This window comes from Mesoplodon mirus (genome assembly GCF_964341445.2).
Source record: "Mesoplodon mirus genome assembly, chromosome: 2".
Taxonomy (NCBI): Eukaryota; Metazoa; Chordata; class Mammalia; order Artiodactyla; family Ziphiidae; genus Mesoplodon; species Mesoplodon mirus.
The window spans coordinates 92,804,388-92,822,131 of NC_138977.1; the positions used below are offsets into that span (position 1 = coordinate 92,804,388).

At 35.8% G+C, this 17,744-nt stretch overlaps 1 protein-coding gene across 8 annotated transcripts in view; it reads right to left on the bottom strand.

The window, feature by feature from the left end:
* CLOCK (clock circadian regulator) overlaps positions 1-17,744 on the bottom strand; it is a 135,839-nt gene that overhangs the window by 72,037 nt on the left and 46,058 nt on the right. The window lies entirely within an intron of this gene.

Here is a 17,744-nt window from a genome sequence, read left to right on the forward strand (position 1 = left end):
AGGTAGCAAAACAAGTCTTAACAAATTTAAGAAGATTGAAATGCTTTATCAAATATCTTTTCTGACCACAATGGAATAAAACTAGAAGTCAGTAGTACAAAGTAAACTGGAAAATTCAAAACATGTAGAAATTAAACACATTCTTGAACAATCAATGGGTCAAAGAAGAAATCAAAATGGAAATTAGAAAATATTTTGAGACAAAAGCACAAAACATCAAAACTTATGGGATGCAGCAAAAGCATCATTAAGAGGGAAGTTTATAGTGGTAAATACTACATTAAAAAAGAAGAAAGATGTCAAATATAAAGAACCTAACTTTATACCTCAAGGAACTGGAAAAAGCCCAAAGTTAGCAGAAGGAAGGAAATAATAAAGATTAAAGCAGAAACAAAATAGAGCATAAATAAAACAACAGAAAAAAAGTATTTTTAGCAAAGAACAACAAAAAGAGGAAGCATTACAACTGATACCAAGCAATACAAAGGATCATAATAAACTATAATGAACAATTAAATGCCAATAAACTGGATAATCTAGAGGAAACAGATTCCTAGAAATATAGAACCCATCGAGACTGAATCATGAAGAAATAGAAAATCTTAGCATACCTATAACTAATAAGAAAATTGAATCAGTAATCAAAAACCTCCCAACAAAGAAAAGCCAGGACGAAACATTCACTGAAGAATTACACCAAACACGTAAAGAATTAATTAGCACCAATCCTGCTCAAACCCCTCCAAAAAATTTAAGGGAAAGGAACACCTCCAAGCTAATTTTGTGAAGCCAACATTACCTTGACACCGAAGCCAGACAGACTCCACAAGTAAAAACTACAATATCCCTGATAAATATAGATGCAAAAATCCTCAACAAAATATTAACAAACCAAATTTAATAGCATATTAAAAGGATGATACACCATGACCAAGTGGGATTTATCTTTGGGGTACAAGGACGGTTCCACATACAAAAATCAGTTAATGTGATATACCACATTAAGGAACAAAGTATTAAAATCACACAATCGTACCAATTAATGCAGAAAAAGCATCTGACATAATTCAATACCTTTTCATGGTAGAAACACTAAATAAACAAGGGATAGATAGCAATTTTCTCAAGATAATAAACGCCATATATGAGAAGCTCCACAGCTAACATCATGCTCAACAGTGAAAAATTGAAAGCTTTTCCTCTAAGATTAGAGGAACAAGGCAGGGATGGCCACTCTTGCTACTTGTATTCAACATAGTACTATCTAGAACAATTAAGTAAGAAGTGAAAGAAATCAAAATTGGAAAGTTTGAAGTAAAATTATCTCTCTTCACAGATGACATGATCTTATATGTAGAAAGCCCTAAAGAGTCTAGCAAAAAAAAAAAAAACTGTTAGAGCTAATAAACATCAAATAGCAGGACAAAATAAATATACAAAAATCAGTTGCATTTCTGTATACACTAACAACAAACAATCTGAAAAGGAAATTAAGAAAACAATGTCATCTATAACAGCATCAAAAGGATAAAACACTTGGTTGAGAGTCCGCCTGCCAATGCAGGGGACACAGGTTCGTGCCCCGGTCCGGGAAGATCCCACATGCCGTGGAGCGGCTGGGGCTGTGAGCCATGGCCGCTGAGCCTGCGCGTCCGGAGCCTGTGTTCCACAACGGGAGAGGCCACAACAGTGAGAGGCCCGTGTACCACAAAAAAAAAAAAAAAAAAAAAAAAAAGGATAAAACACTTAGGAAAAAATTTAATCAAAAGGTAAAATTTCTGGTGTGGAAAGAACTTCAGGAACTTGTCAGTTTCAGATAGAAATGTTTTCACTAACAAGGGAAATCAGGAATTGCTGTATTCTTACTATTTCTCATTGTAGAACTGAGATATCACTATATCATTCTCATTTTTAACATTCTTCTAAATCATGAGCTCCTTCAAAGCAGGAGTGAAGCTTCACTTATTCATCTATTATTAGGACCTGTCAGAATATTTGACAAGTACTAAAAACTCAATAATCATTGTGAATAACTGAATTAACCAAGACCAACCCAACCTTGCCACACCAAAGTTAATGCAAAACTTTCCCCTCATACTTTGCTTCTGACCCATCCAATGTCCATTCTAGAATTTTCTTAAAACACAAAGAATTTGCTATATATATAATATGACAGCAAGAAGGAGGGATATTTTTGATAGCAAAAAAAAAAAAAAAAAAGAGGGGGTATTTTTGAGTACAAAAGGGATTTTTTTGATGGCAACAACAAAAAAATCCCTGGAGATTACAGACTCAAATAAAAGTAAGAGGTCTGAGTCAAAAACACCAGAGCAATAGAACTTAATTCCTAAAATGTGCATGAAGCAAAATTCAGAAGCAGATCCTAGTGTCCTACTTGGTTTTAAGTACTTTGGGATCGAGTTACTCATCAGAATTAAAGCCAGCATGCTGGAGGAGTAAGTATAGAAGACCATGAGTTTACAGTCAGAAAAGCATGGATGAAAATCTTTGGACAATTTACTTAGTTATCCTAAGCCTCAGATTTCTTACCTAAGGCAACTGTTGTGAAGACTAAAGGATATAATATATAGGGATACCAATTATTAACCAAATAAACACGAATGGAAACTCCCCCTTTAAAACCAAAATAAAAGGCTTAAATATTTGCAGCACTTCAAAAGGTTAATATTTTTACCATATAAGGGTCTCTAAAAGTTATCTGAAAAAAGGTTAAAACCCAGCTCAAAACAAACAACAAAGAGTATAACTAAATAAGGAGCCACAAAGAAAACAAATGGCTAATGTAAAAATTATTCCTGGCTAGAAATCAAAGAAACTTAAATAAAAACATATTATAGTTAAATATTAGTGACTCCTTAAAAATTCTACTTCATATATTTATCATTCAGCAAATATTTACTGAGTACCAATACAAGTAAGTGTCCAATACGACGCTGACTGTAGTTTGGAAACGGTGAAATAGACACAGCCACTACATTTGAGGCACTTCCCAGAGAACCCACAAAGTGCTCTCTGAACACACTGGGAGTGACAAAGAAGTTAAAGAAGCCTCCTGGAGAACTGATACGTAAGCTGAGATCTGAAGAATAAAATAACAGTTCACCAGGCAAAGAGATAGAGAAATTTGATCTACGCCAAAAGAACAGTATATGCAAAGGTCTGGAGACATGAGAAGGAACTGTGATTTTAGAATACTACAAGTAGTTTCGTATGATTAGGGCAAAAACCTAAGGACAGGGTGTAACAGAGGTTGTGGTAAGAGATGATAATGGTGAGGTGTAGATCGTGAAAGGTCACATGAAGGTAACTCCCAACACCTCTGCCCCCTCAACAAAGACACTGAAAGGTTTTAAGCAGGAAAGTGACATTAATAGACATTTGTTCTTTTGAACCATCATACTGGCTACAACACAGAGAATGGAATGGAAGGAGGCTCGACTAGAATTAGAAAGACTAGTAGAAGTAGAGAGCATTATAACAGTTCAGGCAAAATAATACAGAAGCAGAGATTATAAAAAGAAATATAGGAATTTTAATAGATCCTGCGATGACTAGACAGAATCTGGTGACTGATTAACAGAAGCTGGGGGCAGGAAGCAGTCAAGAATATCACTCAAATTTTGGCTTGGACACATCTGTGGGTTGACAGGTAACACAGGAGGAGTAAGTTGGAGGGTAGTGTGAGGGAAAGATGTTGAAAGCAGTGGCTAACATTTATTGAACATTTACTACGTATTGGGCATTCTTTAAAGTTTTCTCTCATTTAAGACTCAACAATCATATGAGGTAGGCTCTATTATTATCTCCATTTTACAGATGAGGAAACTGAAACACAAAGAGAACAGGTAAGCTGGCCAAGATCAGCAGTAAAGCTAAGATAGGAACCCTGACAGTTTAGCCTGAACTATGCTCTTAATCACTATGTAACAAATACCTCACAAACACTTTTAATGATGGATTCAGTTTTAGACATGCTATGTTTAAGATATCTATGGGACATGCAAGAGGAAAAGTGTCCAGTAGGCAGTTGGAAATGTGGGTTTGGCATTCAGGAAAGAACTGGGTAAAGATGTAAAGTGGGAGCCATCAACGTAAATAGGTAAATTAAAGATAATGATTAGATGGGCTTCTCTAGGAAAAACATATAAAATTAGGGAAAAAAAGGCTAAGACTGAAACCTGATGAAAAATTAATATTTTACAGACAGGCAGAAGAGTAGCTAGTAAAATGGGGAGGAGCCAGAGCAACAATGTAAAGAAATGGCTCTAGAAACATTTCCTGGGTGTGAATTATGGATCAGCCCCTTTAGTAGCTGTGAGTCTGAGACTAGTCACTAAATCTCTGTGCATCATTTTTTTCATTTCTAAAATGGAGATAATAGTAGCTTGGAAGATTTAAACATCCAACAGCAGTTAACAGTGGCATTAAAATGTATCAAACATAAATCCAAATATGTTTAAGTACCAACTGTTGTTATTCCTGAGTAATTTGCTTATGGATTTTTTCCATTTTTAGTTTTTCTTTAGCACTTTCTAAAATACTAGAGCCCTGGCTACCATAAGAACGTAAGATACATGTTATCCATTCCAGAGAACAGAACATGAGTAACAAAGTAACACATTACTATTAAAAAACATGAGTAACAGAGACTATTTTCCTATGTACTGTTCATGTAACTTAAAGAAAAAACTTTAAATTTCATCTAATTATTGATAATTTTTTAATTATTCATTAAAAAGGTTTAACTCAAGAACCTGGGCTTAAAAATGGAAACCACAATAAACCCTTTTCTAACCTCATAACCTATTGACCCACTGACCTACTTTGGAATTTAGGTTAGTTCAATCTGATATCACAGATCTTTCTGGGACTGATGGATCTATTAACATTAATTAAAAGTAGTGCTGAAATTTAACTGACTGGTATAATACAAAACCCAACAATCCTTAACTATATTTATCACCATTTATGAAAAATTCAAACTTGCTTCTGCAGATTACTGTTTGTATTATAGCTAAAAAGGTAAGTATTTCTAAGAGAACAATTTTAACTTGTAAAAAAAGACTGAAATACTTTTAAAATTAATTATTTAATGTATGAGTAAAGATGAAATTTAACAGTAGTTCTCAATTTATTCAATACTGAATGGGAACATTAGTCCACCTCTATATAAAATATTAGCAAAATGAAAAACATTCTTGACTCTACAGCAGTTTCTAAGACCAACTTAAATTTAAAATTGACAGTAAGAACAAGAAACAGACCACACACCAAAGTCTCATGAACCAGACCTCTTAGAACCAAAGATGCTTGCTCAAGACAAACATCAAATGCTACCAAAATTCTAGACTGTCAAGATGTCTAGACGTGAGGTATTTTTGAAGCCTCATTAAGTAAACAAAAACTGAAAAATTAATACAGCTCTTAGTGGCACACAAGACTACTGCAATTATTCAACTAATGTATTTCTTCATATAATGTCTGAGCTCCCTCTTCATGTGATGGACTGATCTGGTCCACAGAATACATGAGCACCTTAGCCCTTTTCTGAGATGAGACTGAGGCCTGAGCCTGTCCCCAGCCTCAAATGAGCCCCATAAAAGATCTGAAGCTGCAGGAAGAGCCCAAGCCTGAGTCTCAATGTGAACTACACACTGAACCAGGTACCGTAACCCTGAACCTATACCACCCTGCACCAGGCCTCACACTAGTATCCACAGGAAGAAAGACGGGACCCTGTGGTAGGCAGAATAATGGCCCCACTAAATGGGCCACGCCCTAATCCCTGAAACCTGTGAATATGTTTCAAAAAAGGACTATGCAGATGCGATCAAGGTTAAAGATTTTGAGATGAGTAGTTTATGCTGGATTATCTGGGTGGTCCAATGTAATCACATGAGTCTTTAAAAGCAGAAGACCTTTTCTGGCTGTGGTCAGAGAGCTGTGAGACAGAAAAGTCAGAAGGATGCAGTGTTGCTGGTTTTGATGGTGAAAGAAGAGAGCCACAAGCCAAGGAATAGGGGCAGCTTCTAGAAGCTTGAAAACACAAGGAAACATTCTCCTCTGAAGCTTCCAGAAAGGAATGCAGCCCTACTGACACCTTGCTTTTAGCCCAATGAGACCCTTGTGGAACTTCTGAGCTGCAGAACAGTAAGATTATAAATTTGTACTGTTTTAAGCCATTAAGTTTGTGGTAGTTTCTAAGTTTGTTGTTCGGTGACAACAGAAATTTAATACAGGTCTAAAATCTCTGGCTGCTCTTGATAAATCTGCCTTTCCCAAACCCTCTCTCCCTCCATATTTACAATAATCTACCCAAGAAAACCAGGACTAATCCCATTATGCCCTACTTTCCTTTTATATCAGTCACCAAGAAAGGCCCAAGACTCTCAGCTCACCCCCCGTCACCTAGACTCTTGTCCCCATATACTCTATATATCCCCACATTGACCCCTTTCCCCTTTCTTTCCCCCTTTCCAAAATCCTTTCATTGTGTCCTCTGGAACTCAAAGTATACCATTAGCAAAATATCCTACTTCCTCAATACTGCTGTTGTACACGCTTCACGTTTCCTGCACCAACAGATCTCTTGCTCTCCTCCAGGAGTTCTGCTCTATCTCCAGGCCTTTCAAGTGATAGCTGTTCTTCTCTCCCATGTCTCATATGTCAAGGCCCTGGTGTGAGGGCCTCATTGTCATTTCTGAATTATTCTTTCTCTCCCTCCCTAAACCCCCCAGCTTTGAATCTCATGCCCCCAGACTATATCAGTTATTTCCATTTGCTTGTTGTAAGCATTCATAAACCCCCAGAATAAGCCCTCTTTCTCTGAGGGCTGTCTCTCTCCAATACCTCCTTTGTCGTTGTTTTTGATTTTGATATCTACATAAATGATCCTCCCAACGTCTTGGCCAGTCAATTCCCTGATCTCCTCTCCAACAATCCTGCGCTTACCTCCCATTCATTCCCCTGGAGTTACTCTAGAATTCACCATTAGCAATAATCACACGCCCCCCTCCATATTTTCACTTTCAAGCACTTTATCCCTCTGAATCTCACACAAGGGCTAGGATAGCATGTGATCTGCTTGATTCAAACCCATCAAAAAAAAAAAAAAACCACAAGCATTTTTTTCTAACTGGCCATATAGCTCTAATTTATTTATTTATGTCTATGTCTTTTTTTTTTTTTAACCTGTCTTAGCCTCCTAATCTTTGCTGACCATTTACAGTTTCTCATCCCATAAAAGGTACGAAGGAGCAAGGCAAGTTTATCTGAGATGGTCAGGGGACATCAGAGATAGTAACAGTCTCTGTTGGTCAGGTTGTTCATTATTCCTTATCAGAAACACTTAATTCTTTTTCATGTTTGTCTAAACTCCAGGCTTCCTTTTTGCCACTGATTCCTTTGTATATTTAACATATAGATAAGCCATTCCATGAGCCATTCTGTGGCAAAATGCAACTTGCTTACAACTCTAATACAGCTAAAGTCAAGCTGATAATAAAAACGTCTTATAATTCCAACTTATTTACAGCATTTACTAATAGAGGCACAAATAATACAAATATTAAAGAACACGTGGAAGGAAACCAAGGCTTCTGAAGATCACTTGCTCTGCCACATTATAAGACCCCAATTTTCCTTTCTAGCTTCATTCTCTCTCTCCAGCCTCATCTCCCACTCCACCTTCACTGTATACATACTCCTTGTTCTCTGGCCACACTAAACATGTCACCATTCCTGTGAAGTAGAAAATAAAGATCCCTGGGTACACAAAGGTCTGCCCATCAGTGTCCACCATATTATCAACACAAATGACTTCTTAATATACTAAACTAAAATTGATCTTTGCAGGAAATCACATCGTCATTCACATTAGGATTCAATTAATCAACATGTAAAATGCATGTTAGTGAAAAACTAAACAGAGGTACCATGTATTAGTTTCCTGTGGCTGCTGTAACAAATTACTACAACTTTAATGGAAGAAAACAACACAAATTTATTATCTCCCAGTTCTGTAGGTCAGAGTCCAACACAGGTCTTGCTGGGCTAAACTCAAGGTGCCAGCAGGGCTGCATTTCTTTCTGGAAACTTGAACAGAAAAATCTGTTTCCCTGCCTTTACAAGCTTCTAGAGGCTGCCTGCATTCCTTGGCTCATGGATCTCATCCTCAATCTTCAAATCCAGCAGCAGACCAAGTCCTCCTCAGATTGTCATCTCTTTTACTTCCCTCTTCCCTTATTAAGACCCTTCTGATTACAATGGGCCCACACAGATAATCCAAGATAATCTCCCCATTATAAGATCATTTAACCTAACATAGTCACAGTTTCTGGCAACTTAGGATATGGACATCTTTGAAAGGCCATTATTCTGCCTACCACATCCAATGACCCAAGAAATCTCTTTGGTGAACACAAAGTATCTTTTGGGGATAAACGTTAAATAATTTGATCTATCAACAGATAAAAGACTGTATCACCATTCAGAAGTTCATAACTATCTGAACTATCTTTTCCTTTCATGTTTCTTCAAGGGAATTGAAAAATAATGTAGATGAGAATTCCAGTTGCATGAGTTCAACTGCAACTGAAGGTCAAACTTGATTGCTATAAGCAACAGGCTCTATGGATGCTTTTCTGAATGGCAAAAGTTTTAACGTCCAAATGAATATGAGAGCATACTTTCCTTTTTTGGACAATTATTTAATGTACACACTGTATACAAAAATGGCATAATTTATAAGTATCAAACAAATGTTGAAACAAGATTGATCAATCCCAGCCTTTGTGGAATGCTTTATTTTTTTAATTTTCTTTTTCAGGATTGAGAAGACAGAAGCGCCCCTTCTGGTTTTCAGAGAAGAGCTTGTTTTCTATTCTGGTATTATTACTTTCTTGTCATTTCTTGTTTTTTTTCTAATTTTTAAAATTTATTTTTTTTTATACAGCAGGTTCTTATGGGTTATCCATTTTATACATATTAGAGTATATATGTCAATCCCAATCTCCCAATTCATCACATCACCACCCTACTCCCCGTTGCTTTCACCTCCCTGGTGTCCATACGTTTGTTCTCTACATCTGTGTTTCAATTTCTGCCCTGCAAACTAGTTCATCTGTACCGTTTTTCTAGGATCCACATATATGCATTAATATACGATATTTGTTTTTCTCTTTCTGACTTACTTCACTCTGTATGAGTCTCTAGATTCATCCACATCTCTACAAATGACCCAATTTCATTCCTTTTCATGACTGAGTAATATCCCATTGTACACATGTACCACATCTTCTTTATCCACTTGTCTGTCGATGGACGCTTAGGTTGCTTCCATGACCTGGCTATTGTAAATACTGCTGCAAAGAACATTAGGGTGCATATGTCTTTTTGAATTATGGTTTTCTCTGGGTATATGCCCAGTAGTGGGATTGCTGGGTAACATGGTAATTCTATTTTTAGTTTTCTAAGGAACCTCCATACTGTTCTCCATAGTGGCTGTAACAATTTACATTCCGACCAACAGTGCAAGAGGGTTCCCTTTTCTCCACACCCTCTCCAACATTCATTTGTTGTTTGTAGATTTTCTGATGATGCCCATTCTAACTGGTGTGAGGTAATACCTCATTGTACTCTTGATTTGCATTTCTCTAATAATTAGTGACGTTGAGCAGCTTTTCATGTGTTTCTTGGCCATCTGTATGTCTTCTTTGGAGAAATGTCTACTTAGGCCTTCTGCCCATTTTTGGATTGGGTTGTTTGGTTCTTTAATACTGAGCTGCATGAGCTGTTTATATATTTTGGAGATTAATTCTTTGTCTGTTGATTCATTTGCAAATATCTTCTCCCATTCTGAGGGTTGTCTTTTCGTCTTGTTTGTAGTTTCCTTTACTTTGCAAAAGTTTTTAAGTTTCATTAGGTTCCATTTGTTTATTTTTGTTTTTATTTCCATTACTCTAGTAGATGGATCAAAAAAGATCTTGCTGTGATTTATGTCAAAGAGTGTTCTTCCTATGTTTTCCTCTAAGAGTTTTATAGTGTCTGGTCTTACATTTAGGTCTCTAATCCATTTTGAGTTTATTTTTGTGTATGGTGTTAGGGAGTGTTCTAATTTCATTCTTTTACATGTAGCTGTCCAGTTTTCCCAGCACCACTTATTGAAGAGACTGTCTTTTCTCCATTGTATATCCTTGATTCCTTTGTCATAGATTAGTTGACCATAGGTGAGTGGGTTTATCTCTGGGCTTTCTATCCTGTTCCACTGATCTATGTTTCTGTTTTTGTGGCAGTAAGATATTGTCTTGATTACTGTAGCTTTGTAGTATAGTCTGAAGTCAGGGAGTCTGATTCCTCCAGCTCCATTTTTTTCCCTCAAGACGGCTTTGGCTATTTGGGGTCTTTTGTGTTTCCACACAAATTTTAAGATTTTTTGTTCTAGTTCTGTAAAAAATGCCACTGGTAATTTGATAGGCATTGCAATGAATCTGTAGATTGCTTTGTGTAGTTTAGTCATTTTCACAATGTTGATTCTTCCAATCCAAGAACATGATATATCTCTCCAGCTGTTTGTATCTTTCATTTCTTTCATCAGTGTCTTATAGGTTTCTGCATACAGGTCTTTGGCTCCCTAGGTAGGTTTATTCCTAGGTATTTTATTCTTTTTGTTGCAATGGTAAATGGAAGTGTTTCCTTAATTTCTCTTTCAGATTTTTCATCATTAGTGTATAGGAATGCAAGAGATTTCTGTGCATTAATTTTGTACCCTGCAACTTCACCAAATTCATTGATTAGCTCTAGTAGTTTTCTGGTGGCACCTGTAGGATTCTCTATGTATAGACTCATGTCATCTGCAAACAGTGACAGTTTTACTTCTTCTTTTCCAATTTGTATTCCTTTTATTTCTTTTTCTTCTCTAATTGGCGTGGCTAGGACTTCCAAAACTATGTTGAATAATAGTGGTGAGAGTGGACATCCTTGTCTTGTACCTGATCTTAGAGGAAATGCTTTCAGTTTTTCACCGTTGAGAATGACATTTGCTGTGGGTTAGTCGTATATGGCCTTTATTATGTTGAGGTAGGTTCACTCTATGCCCACTTTCTGGAGAGCTTTTATCATAAATTGGTGTTGAGTTTTGTCAAAAGCTTTCTCTACATCTATTGAGATGATCATATGGTTTTTATTCTTCAATTTGTTAATATGGTGTATCACATTGATTGATCTGCATATATTGAAGAATCCTTGCATCCTTGGGATAAATCCCACTTGATCATGGTGTATGATCCTTTTAATGTGTTGTTGGATTCTGTTTGCTAGTATTTTGTTGAGGATTTTTGCATCTGTATTCATCAGTGATATTGGTCTGTAATTTTCTTTTTTTTTTTTTTTGTATCTTTGTCTGGTTTTAGTATCAGGGTGATGGTGGCCTCATAGAATGAGTTCGGGAGTGTTCCTTCCTCTGCAATTTTTTGGAAGAGTTTGAGAAGTATGGGTGTTAGCTCTTCTCTAAATGTTTGATAGAATTCACCTGTGAAGCCATCTGGTCCTGGACTTTTGTTTGTTGGAAGATTTTTAATCACAGTTTCCATTTCATTACTTGTGATGGTCTGTTCATATTTTCTATTTCTTCCTGGTTCAGTCTTGGATGGTTATACCTTTCTAAGAATTTGTCCATTTATTCCAGGTTGTCCATTTTATTGGCACAGAATTGTTTGCAACAGTCTCTTAAGATGCTTTGTATTTCTGCGGTGTCTGTTGTAACTTCTCCTTTTTCATGTCTAATTTTATTGATTTCAGTCCTCTCCCTCTTTTTGTTGATGAGTCTGGCTAATGGTTTATCAATTTTGTTTATCTTCTCAAAGAACCAGCTTTTAGTTTTATTGATCTTTGCTATTGTTTTCTTTGTTTCTATTTCATTTATTTCTGCTCTGATCTTTATTTCTTTCCTTCTGCTGACTTCGGGGGGGTTTTTTTCTTCTTTCTCTAATTCCTTTATGTGTAAAGTCAGATTGTTTATTTGAGATTTTTCTTGTTTCTTGAGGTAGGTTTGTATTGCTATAAACTTCCCTCTTAGAACTGCTTTTGCTGCATCCCATAGGCTTTGGATCGTCATGTTTTCATTGTCATTTGTCTCTAGGTATTTTTTGATTTCCTCTGACTTCTTTAGTGATCTCTTGGTTATTTAGTAACGTACTGTTTAGCTTCCATGTGTCTGTGTTTTTTACGTTTTCTTCCCTGTAATTGATTTCTAATCTCATAGCATTGTGGTCAGAAAAGATGCTTGATATGATTTCAATTTTCTTAAATTTACTGAGGCTTGATTTGTTACCCAAGATGTGATCTGTCCTGGAGAATGTTCCATGCGCACTTGAGAAGAAAGTGTAATATGCTGTTTTTGGATGGCATGTCTTATAAATATCAACTAAGTCTATCTGGTCCATTGTGTCATTTAAAGCTTGTGTTTCCTTATTAACTTTCTGTTTGGATGATCTGTCTATTGGTGTAAGTGAGGTTTTAAAGTCCCCCACTATTATTGTGTTACTGTCAATTTCCTCTTTTAGAGCTGTTAGCAGTTGCCTTATGTATTGAGGTGCTCCTATGTTGGATGAATATATATTTATGATTGTTATATCTTCTTCCTGGATTGATCCCTTGATCATTATGTAGTGTGCTTACTTGTCTCTTGTAACATTCTTTACTTTAAAGTCTATTTTATCTGATATGAGTATTGCTACTCCAGCTTTCTTTTGATTTCCATTTGCATGGAATATCTTTCTCCATCCCCTCATTTTCAGTCTGTATGTGTCCCTAGGTCTGTAGTGGGTCTCTTACAGACAGCATATATATGGGTCTTGTTTTTGTATCCATTCAGCGAGCCTGTGTCTTTTGGTTGAAGCATTTAATCCATTTACATTTAAGGTAATTATCGATATGTATGTTCCTATGACCAGTTTCTTAATTGTTTTGGGTTTGTTTTTGTAGGTCGTTTTCTTCTCTTGTGTTTCCTACTTAGAGAAGTTCCTTACCACTTGTTGTAGAGCTGGTTTGGTGGTGCTGAATTCTCTTAGCTTTTGCTTGTCTGTAAAGCTTTTGATTTCTCCATCGAATATGAATGAGATCCTTGCCGGGTACAGTAATCTTGGGTGTAGGTTCTTCCCTTTCATCACTTTAAATGTGTCATGCCACTCCCTTGTGGCTTGTAGAGTTTCTGCTGAGAAATCAGCCGTTAACCTATGGGAGTTCCCTTGTATGTTATTTGTCATTTTCCACTCACTGCTTTCAATAATTTTTCTTTGTCTTTAATTTTTGCCAATTTGATTAGTATGTGTCTCGGTGTATTTCTCCTTGTGTTTATCCTGTATGGGACTCTCTGCGCTTCCTGGACTTGGGTGGCTATTTCCTTTCCCATGTTAGGGAAGTTTCGACTATAATCTCTTCAAATATTTTCTCGGGTCCTTTCTCTCTCTCTTCTCCTTCTGGGACCCCTATAATGCGAATGTTGTTGCTTTTAATGTTGCCCCAGAGGTCTCTTAGGCTGTCTTCATTTCTTTTCATTCTTTTTTTCTTTATTCTGTTCCACGGCAGTGAATTCCACCATTCTGTCTTCCAGGTCACTTATCCGTTCTTCTACCTCAGTTATTCTGCTATTGATTCCTTCTAGTGTAGTTTTCATTTCAGTTACTGTATTGTTCATCTCAATTTGTTTGTTCTTTCATTCTTCTAGGTCTTTGTTAAACACTTCTTGCATCTTCTTGATCTTTGCCTCCATTCTTTTTCCGAGGTCTTGGATCATCTTCACTATCATTATTCTGAATTCTTTTTCTGGAAGGTTGCCTACCTCCACTTCATTTGGTTTATTTTTCTGGGGTTTTATCTTGTTCCTTCATCTGGTACATAGCCCTCTGCCTTTTCATCTTGTCTATCTTTCTGTGAATGTGCTTTTTGTTCCACAGGCTGCCAGGACTGTAGTTCTTCTTACCCCTGCTGTCTGTCCTCTGGTGGATGAGGCTACCTAAAAGGATTGAGCAAGTTTCCTCATCTGGAATGTTTTGTTTTTAAAAGGCAAATGTATGTAAATTTCTGAGATGGATCTCTGGAAAAAGAGAGTGAATTATATCAACCCAAAAGACGTACAGAATTTCATTAGTGCTATAAATCTACAGGGACCTGTTAAGAAATTTGATTAAGTAGTATTATGAAAATAATAGGTTTAGGGTCAGCTCATGAAATATTTAATAAATTACAATTAATATGTATAAATATAATGACAATGTTTTGACATACACCTCATCAATGAGGCCACCAGATCCATATACAACCAAAAAAATGTCAATTTTCAAGGCCACGAATATTCCTCTTCTTACAGTGTAATCACTTCATAAAAAAGACAGTCGTTTTGACCTATTAAAACTTGAGTAAACTGCCAGGTTGCTTTTGTGCAGCCAAGTAGGTCAAGCAAGTTCACAACCATCTGAAAACTAGTTCAAATACGTTTAGATGCATTCTGAACCACAGATTATTCAGAAAACTACCACCAAGAACTATTTTTTCTTCACTAAAATTATTATAACTACATTTATATTTAAGACAAAATTCACTGTTTAAATTGTAAGATTTTGCAATATATGATTTATATATATACTGTCCATTCCCACTTTTCTATACCTATGTACTTTCAAAGTTTTCAAATGAATAAAAATACATGAGTATATTAAGTTCCTTAGTTGACTATTATTTTTTTTTTAACACACTGACTCACTGCTTGATCCTTACCTGAAATGACAAGGTCTGGGAAAATCACAGGCCAAGATCCTATCTCAATCTGTGGAGTATCAAGGGAGATGGAACTCCCTTGATACAGACACATTTTATTTGCAGCATGCAAGTAAGAGTAATTAAGAATAAAAAAGGATATGTATATGGCATGCTCATTCACAGCCAGAAGGCCTATGACCAGGCTTCACAGGGTACAACCTGGACTTAACAAGTATTACAGAACAGAGACATACCCTTGATACAGAAGATACAATTTGAGATTTCTATTGATATACCTTCAAGTCTGCTATTGAGCCCATGCAGTAAATTTGTATTGCATATATCATGTTTTTCAGTTCGGAAGTTATCACTTGATTCTTTTATATGGTTTTTATTTCAGAGGAGAACTATCTTTCTATTCACTTCAAAAATGTTCACTTTTGTCTCATGGGCCATGGATATAACATAACAGCGGCTTTAAAGTCTTTTTCTGATAATTCCACCATCTGAATCATCTCCGGGTTGGCATCTATTTATTGTCTTTTCTCTTAAAAAAGTCAACATTTCCTGTTTCTTTGTATGTCAAGTAATTTTGGATTATATCCTAGGCATTCTGAATATTAGGTTATGAAACTAGATTCTATGAACATCTTCTGGAGAATTTGGTATTTTTTTGCTTAAGTTTATACTACAAGTTATATATTGCATTCTAGGCATGGCAGTACCACTGTCAGCTCAGTTTTCAAAGTCTTTGCTATGTTTTTTGGGTTTATCCTCTGCATGCACTGCTCAGAGGCAAGTCTGGGATTTGAAAAGTGGTTTATATTGTAGGTCAGTTCTCTGTCTTTGCTGTGTTCCTTTGGGTCTGTACATGCATGTGTAGCTCATAAGTAAGGTGGGACCTCTGGGGGTCTCCTCTCACATCAGCTCTCTTCTCTGTGAGATTTCCCCAGCATGCTCCAGTTTCCAGGAGTCTTTTTCCCAAATCCTCTGACCAGAAAAATCATTTTCTCTCAGAGTTTTAAAGTGATTGTGCTACCTGGCAATGTAACTTTATAGGCAGAGATAGTCTCAGGGCAGGCTTGGGAGGGAAAAAAGGGGAACTCCTTTTCCTTGTCCTCTGGCTAGAAATAGGGGTTTCTCTAAACTGCTGCATCCACTGTGCAGTTCCCTAATTCAGCCCACCATTTGGTCAAAGCTGGGTCATGAAAAGGAAGAAAATGTATATTCACCATTATACAGGCTAGTCTTCAAGTTATGACTTTCCTTCTTGATTTGCTTATTATTAACTTTCAAAGTCTTTAGATAGTTGCTTTTAGTATTCTATTGAGAGTATTTAGTTCTAATCAGTCAGAGAGAGGCATACTCCATTTTGGCCTATGCATTGTATTATATCCATTTATCAACAGACTTTCACCTAAAGGCTTTAGTAGTCATTGACTGATCATTATCTAGATCATAATTCTATTAGAAATTGCACTGTGGTGAGTTTCTAATCCTATCATTCTCCCAGCATTTTTTATTATCTGTGATTTTTCTATAACACTAATCTTTCCCTCTTAACTATTTGGTTATCCTGGAATGAAATCTGTACAGAAAATGAAGAATAAATGGTTGATTCTTTCATTTACCAGTGATTTACAGAGTAATGAAATGAGGTTTTTTTTAAGTATTATTATAACCTTCTGAATTCTTATATATTTGTGTTTCAATCTTCAGTTGTTATAAATATTTTTGAACCTATTTTTATGGAAAATTTCAAACATACACAAAAGTAAAAAAGAATAATTATTAACCCATATATTCATCACCCATTTTCAACAATTATCAAATCATGGTCAATCTTGTTTCATCTATTCTTTCCCTTCCCCATTCCTTCCCATCCTCCTTTGTATTATTTGAAGCAAATGCCCAAAATGTCATGTCATCTGTAAATACTCTAGTATGAATGTACAAATTATAAGGACTTAAAAAAAAAAAAACACCACAATATCATTACCTTTCAAAGTTAATAAAAGATGTCTAAGACCTCTACACACAAAATATTTCTGAGAGAAATTTTAAAAGACCTAAATACATGGAGATATACTGTGTCTTAACGTATTGAAAGTCTCAATATGGAAAGATATTTAATATATCCAAATTGATCTACAGATTCAATATTAAACTAGACAATAATAATATGAAATAATAAATAATATTTAACTTGCTTAATGTTAAGCAGCAATTTGTTATTTATTTACTCATTTAGGAAACTAACAGACTGAGTGTAAAATCTTTATTGAAATTCATAAGGACCACGAAGAACCAAGGCAATTTTGAAGGACAAAAGTTGGAGAACTTAAAGCTATAATAACTAAAAGAGTATGGCACTGGTACAACAACAGACCAATGGAACAGAAACAGAGTCCAAAAACAGACCCACAAATAAAGCCACCTGCATTACAGCAAAGGCACTATTACTGCATTACAGTAGGAAAGGACAGTCTTTTCAATAAATAATGCTGGACCAAATGGATTTCCGAATGGAAAATAAAATAAACCATGAATTCTACCACATACCATGCAGAAACCTACATGTGAAAGTTAAAACACTCAAGTTTATAGAGGAAAACAGCACAGTATCTTCTTGGCTTTGAGATAGACAAAGAATCCTTAAAACACAAAAAACTAACCATAAAAGAACACTTTGATAAAATACACTTTATTAAAATTAAGAAATTATCTTAATTAAGACACACTACTAAAAGAGTGAAGAAGTAGAAGAGATATCTTCAATACTTAATCCAACAAAAACTTATCCTAGAAATAAAGAACTTCTGCAAATCCATAAGACAGACAACACAATAGAAAAATGGACAAATAACATGAACAGGCATTTCTCAAAAGAGGATATCCAAAGGGTCAGTAAGCATATAAACATGTGCTAACCTTTTAAGTTATCAGGGAATAACAAATTAAAACTACAA